The 15701-nt window shown below is 43.8% G+C and overlaps 1 protein-coding gene across 1 annotated transcript in view; it reads left to right on the forward strand.

Annotated features, from left to right (window-relative positions):
* Nucleotides 1-15701, forward strand: part of KANK1 (KN motif and ankyrin repeat domains 1) — a 129969-nt gene continuing 114268 nt past the window's right edge. Inside the window, exon 1 of the mRNA XM_041486219.1 lies at nucleotides 1-104. The gene's annotated coding sequence lies outside the window, so the exon portion shown is untranslated. The remainder of the gene's footprint in view (nucleotides 105-15701) is intronic.

Genomic DNA, 15701 nt, shown 5'->3' on the forward strand with positions numbered 1-15701 from the left:
GAAAGAAAGCAAGCGGCAGGCAGGGAAAGCGGCAGGCAGGGGGCTGAAGTTTTGCGGGGTCACTGGAGTCCCCCAACCTCCTCGCCGGGACGCGGAGCCCGGAGGTGAGCGGCGGGGGATGCAACTGGGATGGGCTGGACGTGGGCGCTCGGGCGAGGGGTAAGCTGCCGCCGCTCTCGTCGAGAGGAGCAGCACAGTCCCCCCGGCCCCGGGGGAGCTCCCGGCTCTGTCGGGAGCGGGGAGCGGACGGTCAGCCACGGCGCTGCCCCGCTGGTCGGAAGACGGCGGTCCTGGCGGACCGGTCTGTGAGCGTGTCGCGAAGAGCTGTTGATCTCCCTCCCCGTTTTTAGTAAAAATGCTTGATTATGCCAAACGAGACGCGGACGCGCGTATTAGGAGCATCGCCGCATCCCGCCCGCTCTCGGAGCCGCGGAGGCGCGACCCTGCCCCGCGCCCCGCCGGCGGCTCCCCCGGCCCCGAGGGAGGCGCTGCCAGGTGCGGTGGGAAGTACCTGGGAAGGGGAGAGGTCACATGTGAGCGCTGTGTTCATCGGTGCTTTGTTTAAATGGACCGTCACTAACTTGTGAGCCGGCACTTCAAAAGAGTAGAGAATTTTTTTGAGTAGGGGGATGGGAGAAGGGGAAGGTCTTGGGCTTTGATGCTCAGTACAAAAGTGCTTTAACTTTGGCTGCTCTTCACGAATCTCACGAATGCTCTTCACGAAAAAAAGAAAAAATCCAACTCACAAACTCTTAAAGACATCCTCAAGTGTTTGAAACCAGTCTTAATTTTTCTGAAACAACGTTGTGGGACCCAATAGCTTGATACGCATTTACGTGTAAAAACTGATTCAGACGTAATTACAAGCCTCAGTAATGATAGTGACTTTCTTGTGACTGCTTTGTCCCTGAGTTACACATAAGACCAAGCTGAGTTTAACTTTTCTTGTACTGATGTTAAGGTCAGGTATGGTGTGCTTTTTGTTAAATCAAAGCTCTCAAACATTTAAGTAGTACCTAAGCCCGTTTGGCATATCAGTAGCATAGCTGACTACCTTGTATCTTGGCAAGCCATAGAAGATACCATCACAATTTGCTGATTAAAAATGTCGACTGTATCTTTTTATTTCACCCCTTGTGTCAGAGTGACTGGGTCTTATTAAAGGTTGTGTGGGTGTCTATTGAGAAGGAAGGAAAATATGAGAAAAGTGAGAGGAGGCTGATTGGGATAATGTGTGAATTTTAGAAAGGCCAAACTAATTTAGAAATTGTTCATGATGTGCAGAGAAAGCCCTGACATTTTTGTTCATTTCACTTAGAAGTGCTGCTTGGGTCTTCACATCCAGAGTCAGTTTTCCAAAGGGAGTGGGTGCCAGTAGGGCCAAGTGGTACTGCCTGACAGGAGTAGGGCTGTATCCAATCTGTGGTGCAAGCAGTATCTTTGAAGCCATGTCTCTCTTCTGGCTTGGAACATCTGCCATATATTAGTGACTAGATGAAACAGGATTCCACCCCAAAACTGCCTCCTCAAGAGGAGATGAGATATTGTCATGTGACAGGACAGCCTGTGTCCTTCCTCTGCTGGTTTTGTGTGAGAGAGGTTGCACCTCTGGTGCACCTCCGCAGCTCTGGTGTGGGGCAGTGGGGTGGGAAACTCGTTGCATTCCACACAGTGCTGAATGTGGGTCACACCAGTGCCAGGGGCAGTGGCACAACCTCAGGTGGTGGCGGAGTGCAGCCTGGGCTTAAGGATAGGTAAGGATACAGGCTCTTGTGTGCCTCAAAATCTGTAGCTTTGCTGACCTTGTGTTTAATGGAATTTGGTATTACATTTGACTCTGTTTCATTTGTTTGACATCACAGTGTGGTTTGTCCCTTTGTATTGCTAGCAATCTAACTAGAAGGAAATTCATATTGTAAAGTGTGTTTTGGTGACAACTTCTGTAGCACTCCAGCCCATACGGGAGTCCCTAATGTCTTAGTTTTTAAATCTGTGCACACCTGCTTTCTTTTAAGATAGGGCTTTACTTCAGAACTGCACTGGAGAAAGCCTTGATTGAAAACTGAATGTGAACTGGTTTTAGGTGTCAGTTCAGTGTGTCTTTAAAAACCCCACCTCCTTGGGAGAACCTGCTATGGAGGTATTTCTTGTAGCACAAATGACTTCACTTTGAGATGAGTTGATCCAGTAGCTCCCCCTCGGTATCTGTTTGCCTTTTCTCGCTCTCACAGTTTTCTCAGGTTTGTAAGCTTCTGGTACAGCTTGTCGTCTCAATTTCTGCAGTGTGCTGCATGTCTAAATAATAGATGGTGAAAGTGAAATGAAAACGTCCAAATGAAGAGTCAATTTTGCAAATGATGCAGAGCTACTGTGAAGAGCTGTCGGGAATGGGCATCTGATCGTGCTTTCAGTTGCTAAAACATTAGTTGTTAACTGAGGAGAGTTGCAGATTTTCTTGTGGTGTCAGCACCTGTTGAAGTGGTAGGTCATGGAGACGAAGTGTTTTTTCCCTAGTCATTTAGCTAATGGAATTGACTAATGGGCCAAAGGAGGTGTTTCAGGCATAACTGCTCGTACTGTTTATCCATCCAAATTCTCCTCTGCCCTTTAGAAAGGGAAGAAACACAGTAGTTGGAAAGTGGATTGAAAGCCTGTGTATATGTATGTGCACAAGTATAAATTTTATCTAAAATTTTTGTGGGTTGTATCAAGATGACGTGTTAAGCTGATGACTAGGTTTTCATGTTGGAATGATGAGGAGGCATTAATGTGGAATTGCAACAAGAGGTAGCAACAAACTACTTCCAAAAAACTATGATTCCACCTAACTTCTTAAAGATGCAGTAAATGTAGTTTACAGATGACTTGAATGCCAATTGTAACTTTTTACAGAATTTATTTGAGAAGTCTTTTGTTTAAACTATATAAAAATATCTAAAAATAACAGTCTTTTTTATAAACCTTTTGTATATAACCATATTTCACAAGCCTTTATGAAATAAAAATATTTATGAACATTATTTAATAAGTTCATCTTGACTAGAGCTTCAGATTTATGGTGAGGTTTATAATGTGTTTGAGTCTAGTGGGAAATGATTCATTTTAAGTATCTTAATAGTATCTGCTTGCATGGTTGAATAATTGGCAGTGCTGTAAAAAGGCATTTAGGCATCTCAAGGGAAACTACTTAGGCTTGTCAACTCTGACACTCCACAGTTGTCTCTTGCTCCCATTGTAGAGGCTATATATTGAGGGGAAGTAACATGCAAATTATATGACTGTTCCCAGCTATCAAAAGACTGGTACCTGAAGAGAAATAAATACATGTCAGGAATGAACAATTGGCATAATTGATTTTTTTTTTTCCCAGTTTATATATTGTCCTAGCAGTGTTGTATTGTGAATTGTACTTGTAAGGTCTATCTAGCATGTTCTCTAATTCTGAATTTTGCCCATGTATTTTACTTTGGGAAACTGTGTCTGCAGTCATGATAGTAGTGTTGAGACTTGTGGTTAAATCTGAAGAGTGATTCAGGCCACGTTTATATTTGTACTTCACCAAAGGTTCCCTGGAAAACTCCAGAAAGCAGAAAGATGGTGGTGATAGTCACTTTTTCACTATTAACTGTGTAGTTGTCCATAATGAGGAAAAAAGGAAATAGCTTGTAATGTGCTGTAGTGAACATGGGAAATGCTTTCCAAGCTTTGATAGTAATGAAAAAAAAAATCTGTCATTCAGGAGGGGTGGCAAGAGCATCTGATCTCTCTTTTGGGCTGCCACGGACTCTGGGCTCTTAACCCTGTATTAAACCCAATGACTAGTCTGGCTAAAGCATAACTTAGAAGGCGACATCCTGTTGGACTTAAATCACTTCCACAGGTTTCCCTTGTCACTCAGTGCCAATTTTTTGTGTTTTTCTGAGCTCAAAAATGTGTTTCTGATTTCTAATTAGAGCTGTACTGAGGAAGGATAGCTGGCAATTAAACATGAGTCATGAATGCGTGTTTTCAATGTCCCTTTAATTCTTTAGAGATGTGAGTAGACTGAAGACAGAGAAGTCGGACAAGATCAGTTGGAACTTAATTGTGGATAAGCATTGTCAAACTGAGTCTGGTCTTTTCAAAAGCCAAGCTGCTATTGACATACTTTTCTGATGTACGGGCTCCCTATTGCACACAGGAGCCAAAAGTAGACCCAGATATTTGCCCTGACGGGTTGGAGGTTGGGTAACTACCTTTCCCTAAAACAAGGCATCTCCAGAAAATGTTGTGGTGAAGGGGATGGTGGGAGGAGTTGGCCTCTGGAGGTGTCCCAGCCTGCTTTGGGGCTCAGGGATAGTGCCTGTGTCCTATCCCTCACACAGAGATGTTGTGCCGTCCTGGAGCACTGGGATGTTGCTGTGTGACACATGGAACTCAGGAAAAAGAAGTGGCAGTGAGAGAAGTCTCCTACATGCATCATATGTCTGTTTTTCCATCTTCTCTGCAGCTGTGTATGCCATGAGCTATAGCAGCTTTTTGTGATGTTTGGGGGTGGTTGGTATCCAGGAGAGCAGTGGGTGCACCTCACTGGATTTCTTGGACAAGTGTTTGTGATGCCACACTTAGGGGACAGATCAGTGGTCTGCACTGGCCTGGTGATGTATTAGGCCTATTTCATCATGTGCTAGTGCTCGGAAGCTCCTGCCTGTAGATGCCCTAAGCTGCTGATTGTAGAAATCTAGAAGGATTTACTGTTGAGTTCTTTGTTACCTTTGGTACCCTTTCCTCATCCCAAAGACCTTCCTTTTTCTTACTGGTCTACCATCTTCTGGGCCCAAAGAGTCCTGTGCATTTACATGAAACAGCAGTGCCCTGGCAGGAGCGGGTTAGACTGCTGCTGAAGTTTCCAAGAAGATGCAAACAATCAAAATGTTGGTTATTGGACAAGGCACTAGCCTTAGTAAGGCTGCTTTGGGTTGAGAGGTTCTATACCAGAGGTTCTTATCAAATGTGAGGTACCCATACATCTAAGACTGATGAGGTCTCATCAATCCTGTATGTTGTGTATGAGTCTGTAATTAGTTAACACTGACTTTTAAACTCTAAGTCTGTGGACTTTTTTTCCTGCTTTTTTATTATTTCAGGTAGTCTTCCCAAGTTTAGCTCCAGACAGGGCTGTTACCCACACAAATGATCAGTCCTTCTCTTGGTCTCACTAAGCTGTTAGCCTTTATGGCTGCTGTGCACTGACAATTAATTCTGTAGCGTGTGTGCACACATTTCAGCCTCTCAATTGTATGACTTGATCAACACTTCTTGACATAAGGACAAGCACTGATTTAGCTTTTATGCACCATCTATTATTTTACATAATCCACTAGCCCCTTCCAAATAATGTAGTTTGGTCTGTTAAAGATTGAGCTGTCCTTGTGCAGCCTCTTTCACGATTTACAAGTATTTCTGATCCCTTCCCAATTCTGCAGTGTCATTATTAAGGGGGAGGATGCTGCCCAGATTGACTCAGATGATTTTGCACCACGAATTGCCGAGTGGCGCCAGAAATGTTTCTGTTTAATTCAGTGCCCGTGCCAGTCTCCACAGCTCCTGGCTCTTTCCTATTGACTCTGCCTGTGCTGCAGGGGCTTTACAGGGGCTGCAAGCAGGCAGAAAACTTTGTGCCTGGCTGAAAGCAGCGGGCTCTTCCCTTGCGCTCTTGCTGCCGCCTTCTTTCTGTTGGTGCTAGTATTAATGTGGCTGTGGGACAAAACACATGGCAACACTGATCTGGCTGGAAACAGATGTGCCGGAATACCTCCCTCCTTCCCCTCACCCCCGGCTATTGGATGTGTGCAGTGTCCCACGGGCTGTGCCAGCATAGCATGGGACGGTGGGAAGCCTCAGCGGTAGTACAGGGACGTCAGAAATTAACAGGCACGAAATCATGGTACTGTGATTGCCTCCCGAGCCGGTGAGTTGGAAATCCATGTGATGTGAATTTGGTCCATTAGAACCTTTTAGGTAGATGAGGGTCAGGAGCACTGATCATCCAAGCCCTGCTTTGTGGGTGGGACTGGGAGAGCTCCTCACCTTGCGTTTTCTACTCATCATGCTACCAGCCTGCAGCCTGTTAGACTAACGAGTTTAGTTTAAAACTAAACTAATTATCTATTTAAAACTAAACTAATTATCTCCCCCGAGCTATTCTGATCCTTTATATTTTTTTTTTTTTTTTTTTTTTTTTAACCACAACTGTTTTCCCAGTTAACGGCTGGAAGTCTTCCCTGAAGTGAGATAATGTCAGAGGTTGAATGTGTTTGTTTAGGTGCATAAACATGGCTGTGCATGGTGGGGCTTCCATCACAGTGTTTTCATTCACTTCATGAGCTGTTAAATGAGAAAAGGATGGTGCTCATTCTTGAGCTGTTTTGGAACAGCTGTGTCAGAAAGGCCCCAAGGACCTCGGACAATAGTGAAATCTCTGTGAATGATGCTCTTTTCATCTCTGTCTCAGCATAGGCAGAAGATCTCTGAGAGTTATACCAAACTAATCTAATTTGGTTAGGGAAAGAAAGATGCATACATGAGTGTTTTATGTGGCTCTTCAGTACTTCTCTAGACGGAATTTGCGAAGTGGAGTGACTGGGGAAAGTAGTGTTTAGATTCAGACTAGGGAACCTTTCTCTCTATTTGTGTAGACACTTCTGGGTGTTTTAAAATTAGAATATGAAAAGTAACAAAGGACAGTCAAGATACTGATCGTGAGACAAAAGCCGGGGCACTTGACTCATGCATAGTTATTAAATGAAGCAATATTGCAGAATTTTTCTCCCAATTTCCAGACTTCTAACAAAAGAGAAATCAGAATGAAAGAGTTGATAGGTCTTCTCAGTTTTGCAGCTTGGCAAACGCAGTTTAAGGTTGTTAGTATTTTCTGACCAGTGCTTTGTTATTAACCCACCTGTTAGTAGACAGGCTGTTTCAATTCATCAGTGTTCCTTTGCAGTGTTAGTAGATTGATACATTAAGATATATTCTACTTCCCGCTGCAGCTCAGATTTTGGAGGGCTGCACTAGAGCAGAACCTTGCTTTTTTGTTTCCCCAGGGTGTATCTACCTCAATAGACACAGCAAAATACCTGCTAAGAGATTAGCTGATTTCTTCAGAGTAGAAACTGGTGTTTCTATCGGGGTGAATCCCACTGTGCGGGGTTTGTTTGTTTGTTTTGTTTTTAAGGAGAGTGCTTTACTGGGTGATGACTCATATGCTGGAATCTGACTTTTCGCTCCAATTAGCCACAGATACACGCAGATGTACCTGCCGTTCTGCAACAGATAACTTCAGTGTGCATTGTTTACATTTCAGATACCAAACCAGGGTGAAAATCAGACTGCTCATTCACTGCGACCTGCCATGTAGCTGAGTGTGAGTGCACGTCCCTTCAGGCTCCATTAGCATGAGTTAACTTTGTAATTGGGTTTCTGGGGCAAACAGGGACAGGAAGCAGAAGTAATTTGGCAGGCCAGGCTTAGCTTTTTTGTTCTGTGTTGTAAGTGCACAAGAGAGCAGAAGTAAAAAATGGGTGCAGAAGGGCTGGAGAGATCCTAACAAAGCAGAGGATAGTTGCCAAAAGTTGATCTGGATGTTACGGAATATCGTGGAGCTTAACCCAGGTGGGACTTTACAGCTATATTGAAGCAGAATTTCCATAGCTTCCTGTGATTTTCAGAGCCCTTCTCTTGCTGCTCTGTATTTTTCAGCTGTCTGTCTGGCAGTAGCACTTTGCCTTGTAGAGTCTAGCAACAGAAAATTGCTTGCTAGCAACAGAAAATTCAGGGCTGCTGAATGAAAAGCAGTTCTCACTATTCAGTTTTGAAGCTGCTTCACAGTGAACTTAATGGAAATGTAAGTTTTGAAGTTGCTCTAAACTCTTTCATAATACCTAGTTTTGCACAAATAAACCAAAAAAAGGGGGGGGGGGGGGGGGGAAATCCAAACCAAACTGTAAAATGCTAGAGTTCCTGAGTAGGGGAGACAGGTTTTGGTGTTTTTTCTTCCATTTTTTAAGGCATTGAAAGTCATTTGGCTCTTTTCAGGTGTTCAGTTTGGATTTACAGGAACGTGATTGGAATTAAGCTGCTTTATGGTATTTTTTTTTAAAACCACACTTCACATTTTTCAATTAATAACTTCACTTTTAAAACAACAGTCTTTTTTCCAGACTGATCTTAAGACTCAGAAAATGCAATACAAGTAGAGATTTTTAGCTTAAGTTCCATTCCTTCCTGATATGTAAGGCTGAACTTGTTCTTAAACTTTGAAGTTGCTTTTTTTTTTTTTTTTTTTTCTTTCCTGATGATAAGCTCTTGAAGAGTTTTCTTTCCTCAGATGAATACTAGTCTTACTCTGGCAGCACTGACCATTTCTCAACTTACATTTTACCAGCAGCCTTCTCAGGCAGCTTTCTGTGCATGACCAGTCAGTAACATTCGAAGGGGAGATATAATCACCTGCAAGACCAAGGTGAAATCTCTCTGAAGCAACGAGGTGCTGGAAATTATGTAGGCATGATTATCTGCAGTTTATGTATCCTGTTAGCATCGTTTAACTGGACTGACAAACTTCATGTATGCTTCTTAGTTTGTTCTTGTGGTGTTATGGGCTGCTTTATGCATGGGTTTTTTTTGAGTAGACAAGGGTTCTGATGTGTGTAGTGGAAGTTGCCTTGCTCCTGATCCCATCTGTGATTTAGCACTGAGTTTTTGTCTCCTTTGTGTTTTTCTTGCAGTTTCTCATCCCATCACTACTGCTGCTTGTACCCACTGTCGTGTTTTTAATCAATGTTGCAGGATCACATAAACGAAAATACTAGTGGCTGCCGGGAGCCTTGTCACTGAGGAAATTTAAGGAAAACAAACCCCTCTTTGTATCTGTGCACACATCATGACTGTCACGAGTTGTGCGGTGGGCGTGCTAAGGAGATGCAGTCGGTGCTCACTGCGAGAGCCGGCGGTGGGAGGTGCGCCTCCTGGGAGGCTGCTGCTCCCGCCAGACAGCCAGTGCTCTGTCACTTCGTGGTTGGACTGGGATGTGGGGACCAAGAAAATGTGGTCGAAATTAAATGGAGTTCTTCAAGAATCTTATAAATAAGCAGTTGACAGAATATTGTTTGCATTGAGTAAGGGGTTGTTGGTTTTGGCTGAAGCAGACTTGAGAGGATTTCAGGGCTGTTACCTGTAGCAATTCCATCTTTTGTTGGCCCGGAGCAGAGAAGGTCTGTGCATGTACAGCTGAATATCTGGCTCAGGAAGTGTTAAGTTCATGGATTTATTAGTCTTAATGCTTATTTTTCCTACCCGCAACTAGCCAAAAAACCAGGACAGCCTGCAGTTTGTTTTAGGTGGTAGAGATTAATGACGGTTTTATTGCAAAGCTACATTTGTAGTTTTGTTTCCCCAAGCACAGGGTGACTGGGACAGGAAGGGACCTTTGTTGGTTCGCAGCCTGCAGTTGAGCCTTTTGACCCCTCCACAGATCGCCCCCCGCTTAAAAGGAGCCCTGCAACTTCTCAGCAACCTCAGCTGCCTCTTGGTCTTCTTGTGTTGTTCCCCTGGTAGCCCCTCCCATCCCTCTCTCCCGAGCAGCAAAGCCCCCTGGCCCCCAGTCCGCATTGCTCACATTCCCGAGCTCTGCGTGCACGCAGTGGGATGAGGGAGGTGGCTAAGCTGGTCCTCTGCTCTGGCTTGGAAACCACTGTTGTGAAAGCAGCCTGCCTGCTCCTGTCCTCCCTTTATATCCATCAGAGCCCCCCTGCCCACATAGTTCACATTCCTGAGCCGAATTTCATTTGGGATGGTGTTTTGCTTTGGAGGCTGTTCCTGCTTGGTAATAAAAGTTTCCTTGTGGCTACATCTTCATGGAAGAGTAGCAGCTTATTTAACGCACTTGGTCTGGATTGTTCAAGGTCTCTTTGGTGACTGCAAGTGAGTGAGATGGCAGATGCAGCAGTGAGGAGAGTGTGCAGTAAGGAGCCAGAGGTTTGGCTGTGCATGGGCTGAAGGAGAATGTTGGGGTCCTGGAGGTGACACCACTGGAGCTGGTGTCTGTGACTGTTGTGTAGGGAGGAAGTTTCATTGTCATTTCAGTTAAAAGACTTTTCCTCCCCACCTCTTCCTCCAAGCAACTTGCTAATTTGCATCACAAAAGTGAGCCAGGGTTGTCTCCTTACTATGTTTCAGAAAATAACAATTGTCTCCAACTCTGAGTGAAAATGACACGATTTATGGGCTGCTTTATGCATACTGGTGCATTCAAGTATAATTGTTAATTGAACTGCCTAATATTCTTTCACCACAATGTCCAGTTACAGCTAGTCTTTCATCTCAGTGCTGAGAGAGTCTCATTGCAAGGAAGAGGACTGTCTGGCCTGTGATACTGGTGCTGCCCTGTGGAAGAACTAGCTGGGTATGCAAGGCACTTTCCTGCACATCCTGTCTTCAGAACAGTGGGCTGTTTCCCATGTCTTCCATGTGTTCCCATCTCCGCTAAGCCAGAGATTCTTGGAGCAAATAAAAAATAGCAATAATGTATTATACACAGCTGGGAGCACTAACAATTTTCTGTCAGCCAACAGCCATTTGTATCTATATTAAAGCTTAGTCAAACTGGCTTTTTTTGGAGCTGGAGCATCTCATCACTTTGATTTCAGTGCAGAAGTTGTCAAGCCATCAAGGCTGCCCTGACATTCCTTCATAAAGTTGCTGTAAATAGGTGTGTGACCACTGTATACGTACCACAGGTCAGAAGCAGCAGTTACTCATCTGTGCTTTTTCCTTTCTATTAATCTCTGGACCTTTGTCTAAAACCCAGAGTATTACAGAGACTGCAGGAGGGGCCAGAGTAAGGCATGGAGTCTGTATTCTGTATTGCCCCAAGATTCATGTGTGTACTATGTTGCAAAATTGTCCTGTTTGTTGCTTTTGCTCTGAATGGAAATGCCTTTTGTGGCTGGCTGAACTTTGGAAAAGCATTAGGCCCAAGGAGGAACATTTTCCTTCCTTTGTCAAATAAAATCTTCCCTTGGACCAGTGCTTGAATAATTAGGTTGCACTGTGTTTGGCCTGTCAAAATCCAGCTATTTTTTTGCCAAAACTAAGGTAAGCTCCATACAGCACTTAACATGTGCTCTTTCTCAATGAATTACTCACATAAAAGCACTTGCTAAACCATGTCTAGACTGCAAAGACCTGGATTTGACTGAATCTAATTAAAGCAGTGGTGGCTTTCAGGTACAGATTTCACTGCAGTATGTTATCCTGGCTTTTGCTAGAAATAGGCTGACCATGGCTGAAGTGGTTTTGACTTGAATACAGAGGTAAATTCAAGTCAGATACCTCTGAACTGGTACTTCTGCTCACCTGCTTAGCCTGCCACAAAGAGAACACCATGTGCCCAGACTAGGATAGCCAAGCAGCTCATGGTGATATGGGTTTCAGCACAGTCTTCTCTGTGCTGAAATTGAAATCCTGCTGGTTTTGGAGAATTAGGTGAATAATTCTGACAGCTACCAGAAAGTTTCTGAGTGCATTGCAGAGATATGAAGAGTCTGAAAACATCCCTGCTAGAAATACTGGTTTTGATACTGGAGGTTAAACATTTCAATGCACAGCACTAACTGGTCTGTGCTGGCCAGCCACCCTCATGACTAAGCTTGTGAGTTCATTACCCATCTGTGCCCAGTGCCTCATCTTAACTCGGGTTGATTACCAGTTGCTTATTGATTAAGAGGGATTAGGGGAGTCCTGGATGTCTAACACAGCTGGTTTCTCCCATCTCTGAGTAAGTCACTGAGTGGAAGTTGTGGTATTGCCTGTGGATCCCTCCCTGGAGCTGTTCAGGGTAGGTTTTACTGAAGCACAGAGAAGCATAATGTAACTCCTGGCTTCTGATAGTTTTACCTCGTGGCCTTGAACGTTTGCCCAGACATGTCTGTGAAGCATCTTGGCTGTTCTCATGCTTTTGCTATTCCTCTGTCTCAGCTCTCTGGACTCCTTTTATTTCCTGTAACTTTTCTATCTAGCACACACTTTGTTCAGTGCCCATCAAGTCAGGCCTGTTCCTCCTCTTTCACCCTGCCCCTGAATGCTTGCTCTGTTCAAAGTCTCTAAGACAATACCAGAAAAGGGGGGGTCACCATGAAGAAAATGGAAGAAATAAAAGGGAGAAGTGAAAGAGCTGTCTCTGACAGAATTCAGGCTCCACTGTCTAATCTGACAACTATAACTTTTTCTTGAGAAACTGTCCTTTGCTTCACATTTTCAGCCTGTCATCAAATTTCTGCTAGTTTTGAACTTTGTATCATGAGGCTGTTGCAGGAGCAGGAGTAATGAGCCAGTACTGCAATTCCTTTACTTGTCATTAGAAGTGGAGGGGGGGAAAAAAGATTCAGCTGCTTCTCACCCTCAGCAGCAGTGGGTGACAGCCATGACTTTTTAGGCTGTTGCAGTCTTACAAAATGTTCTAGTTTGGAAATGAAAAAATAAGATATACTGGACTATTCTTAGTACCAAGTTCAAGGCTCAGCATTGCAAAGAAAGTTTGTGTAGCTAATTAAAGGTATACATACTACTTGGCAGTGTGAAGAGAGAACTTTTTCTGGTAAGGAATGTTGGCATGACCTTGCCTTGTCCCTGAGTGTCTGAGAACTTGCATTTTTGTCTTCTTTTCAACAGAACACAACCTGAAATAAAGTGGCTGGGGGTCACAGCACAAATGTGCCATGCTTGCTTTAGTGAGTTCTCTTCTTTGCAGCTGGGTAGTAGGGACTGTGGATTAGCCCCCTAACTGCCTTCTCCTCTGGCCATGGGCTGTGAACCATGCTCTTTTAAGCTCTTCCTTGCTTGCTGCAAGAATCTGATGTTTTCTTAGCTGTGAACACTATTCTAGGCTGATTTATGTATGATTTTTTTAAATAGTTCTCTTGATTTTCTTTCACTGTTAATATGCTAATTCACAGCTGGTTGTTACAGGACTGAATATGTTCTGGATCAAGAATAGCCCCAGTCTGTGTTGGGACTATTCCTGTATGAATTATGCTTTGCTGCTGTGGAAAGAAGGCTGTTGTGCTGTATGATTGATTTGCAATTCATCTTGCATGGCCCAGTCAGGACTCAAGTTGGATCGTGCTGATGGATGAGGTGATTAGTGCTGATGTTGAAGATGGAGTTACAGGTAAAGAGGTTCACAGCTTCAAGGCTTCTTACCATGAAAAAAGGGGCAGTATTTGTCTTGCTGTACTGACATACTGAGCTTCTCTCTGATCTCTAGGAAGTCTCCATTATATCCATCTGTTTCCTTGATCCCTTCTTGAAAACTTCATTTTACATCATGATTTTAAATTTTTTTTCTTCGAAATGAAGGAAAACGCTCCTTACTTTTGTCGTGCTGTCTATTGGAAGTGATAGAAGTTGCATCAGAGCCTGGATGGGTTTTTTTTGTAGACGAGTTTGTATTCCCTAAGCCTCTGGCATTTATCAGCCCTTGTTATGATGGAAGTTGCAGGTCATTGGGATATTTTAACTCCTGACCTAATAGCATGTGAGTGTTTGCTGTTGCCCAGTTTGCTCAATCCCCTGTTTGGTCAGCAGCTGGGGAGCTGCTGGGAGCTTGGCTGCATTACCCCGTCTGCGGCCCGTGTGCCGGGCGGGCTGAGCAGGAGCTGCGGAGTGCTGTCGGTGCTCTGGAGGCAGGGGCAGGCAGGCAGGGTGGCAGGCAGGGTGGCAGGCAGGGTGGCACGGTGTGTGGGGGCGGAAGGCTGATGTGAGAGTGTGCGGGAGCCGAGCCGGCCGAGCCTGCGGTGCGAGCTGCTGCTGCTGCCGAGCGCTGCGGTCCTCGTACCTGTTCCCTTGTGTTTGCTGAAGGGTAATTGTAAACAGCCGCTTCCCTTTTTCTCTGTAGGTCTTTCTTTGGTGTTCCTTTTAACCCAGATTTTTCCGTCAGCTTGCCAGTTACTTATAACTCCTAATTCCGGTTTAATGACTTTTTTGTGTCTGGGGATTGTACTTTATTTGCATCACAACAGAGCCCTGTGAAAGGCTTGCAGTAATGTCAGCTCTGGATCTGGTGTTGGGCAGTTCAAAGTGCCAGGCATGAGTTTTATCAAGTTGGTCCCTTTGTGCTGCGAAGTTGGAAGATACTGATCCCGTTGGAAGTAGGCAGGTGGCAGGTCAAGCAGCACATCTGAGAGTTGCCTGCCGAGAAAACTTGTTTTAATGAGAAAGAATAGAAAAGTAACAAGTCTGTCACAAGGAGAGATTTCAGGAGTTCAGTTTTATGACATCACTAGTAAAAGTGAGTTAATAAACACCACATCAAGAGCATCTCAAGGGTTAGTCAGTCTCTTCTCTTTTTTTATTTTGTGTATTATGGCCTATTGATTTAATGAGATTGTAGAACCAATTTCTCAAAACCTGGTAATAAAACACATCAGTTAAAATGAGGCTGAAGTTTGGATGAAATTATTTAGATTTGTGGACTGTTTCTTTCAACACCTTGGATTAATAATGTTTGGGTTTTGGTTTTTAGTTTTTTGTTGTTTTTTTTTTTTTTTTTTTTTTTTTTTTTTTTTTTTTTTAATTAAGAGTTCATCATACCTGAACTATGTAGCGAAATATGCTTCTAAGCTGCAACCCCCCCAAGCTGCATTTCTTTTTAATTGCCAAATGTTCTATTTGCCAGTAGAAGCATGGGAAAATATTAATAACTGACAGACTATCTGATGAAGAATGTTGAAAGAAGTCTGCTAGCATCAGGACTTTGTTTTTATGGTTATGAGTAACTGTGAATGCTTCATTTTAGTAGGAAAAAAGGAGATACTACTAAACCTCAGCTCTGCCTTCACTTTTCCCAGTTGCAGTCTCAGATCTTTGTTAAGCTCATTTTTTGTTTTTGTCTCACTCAGCTCAGGCCCAAAGATTTTTGAATGGGTCATTGCATTTGGAAATTTTTCCGTTTCTAAACATGCTTTGGAGAGCAAAGCAAAAAAACAAACCAAAACAAAAAACTCCTCTAACACACAACACCCCCAACTGTAGTACATCCAACAAGTTTTGCAATACTTCAGTACTGCCAGAGTGTCCTGCAGTTGCTTGCTTTCCTTTTGATGAGTTTTAATGGGTCCCTGTTCTGTTAGCTTGCTTCAGATAGGTAACAAGAGAAAGACTTGCCTTTCCCGAAGGAGCTTCTCGCATGCTGTGAATGCAAATAGACCGTTTGCTCCCCTCCCACCACCTAAATCTTTCCTCCCAGGCTTTGTGGGATTTAGTGCCAGCTCACAACACAAGTGTGACAGCTGGTTAGTGTCCAAAGTCCTTTTTGTTGTTTCAGCTTTAATCAGGAACTGATTTGTCAGAGGATCAAAGCACTCTTGGGTGAATTAACTTTTTTTCGCCAAACTGTAGCTTTGATGCATATGTAAATATTGTCTGATATTTATTGGGACAGAGTGATCCTTGCACAGGAGTGATTTTTGGCTATAACCCAAATAAAACTGGGGTTGACACTGCTAATTTTACAGAGCAGCCTGCATGGACTGTTAGAGATCACATTTGGAAATTAGATCAGGTGTGCCAGTAAGTTGCGTGCATGTGGCAAAAGGTCTCTTAGCTTGTCTCCTGATATAATTCTGAAAGCCGTGAACAAACTTCTAGTGCAGACTCTTTGC

This window comes from Pyrgilauda ruficollis, unplaced genomic scaffold (assembly GCF_017590135.1).
Source record: "Pyrgilauda ruficollis isolate IOZ18807 unplaced genomic scaffold, ASM1759013v1 scaffold74, whole genome shotgun sequence".
Classification (NCBI taxonomy): Eukaryota; Metazoa; Chordata; class Aves; order Passeriformes; family Passeridae; genus Pyrgilauda; species Pyrgilauda ruficollis.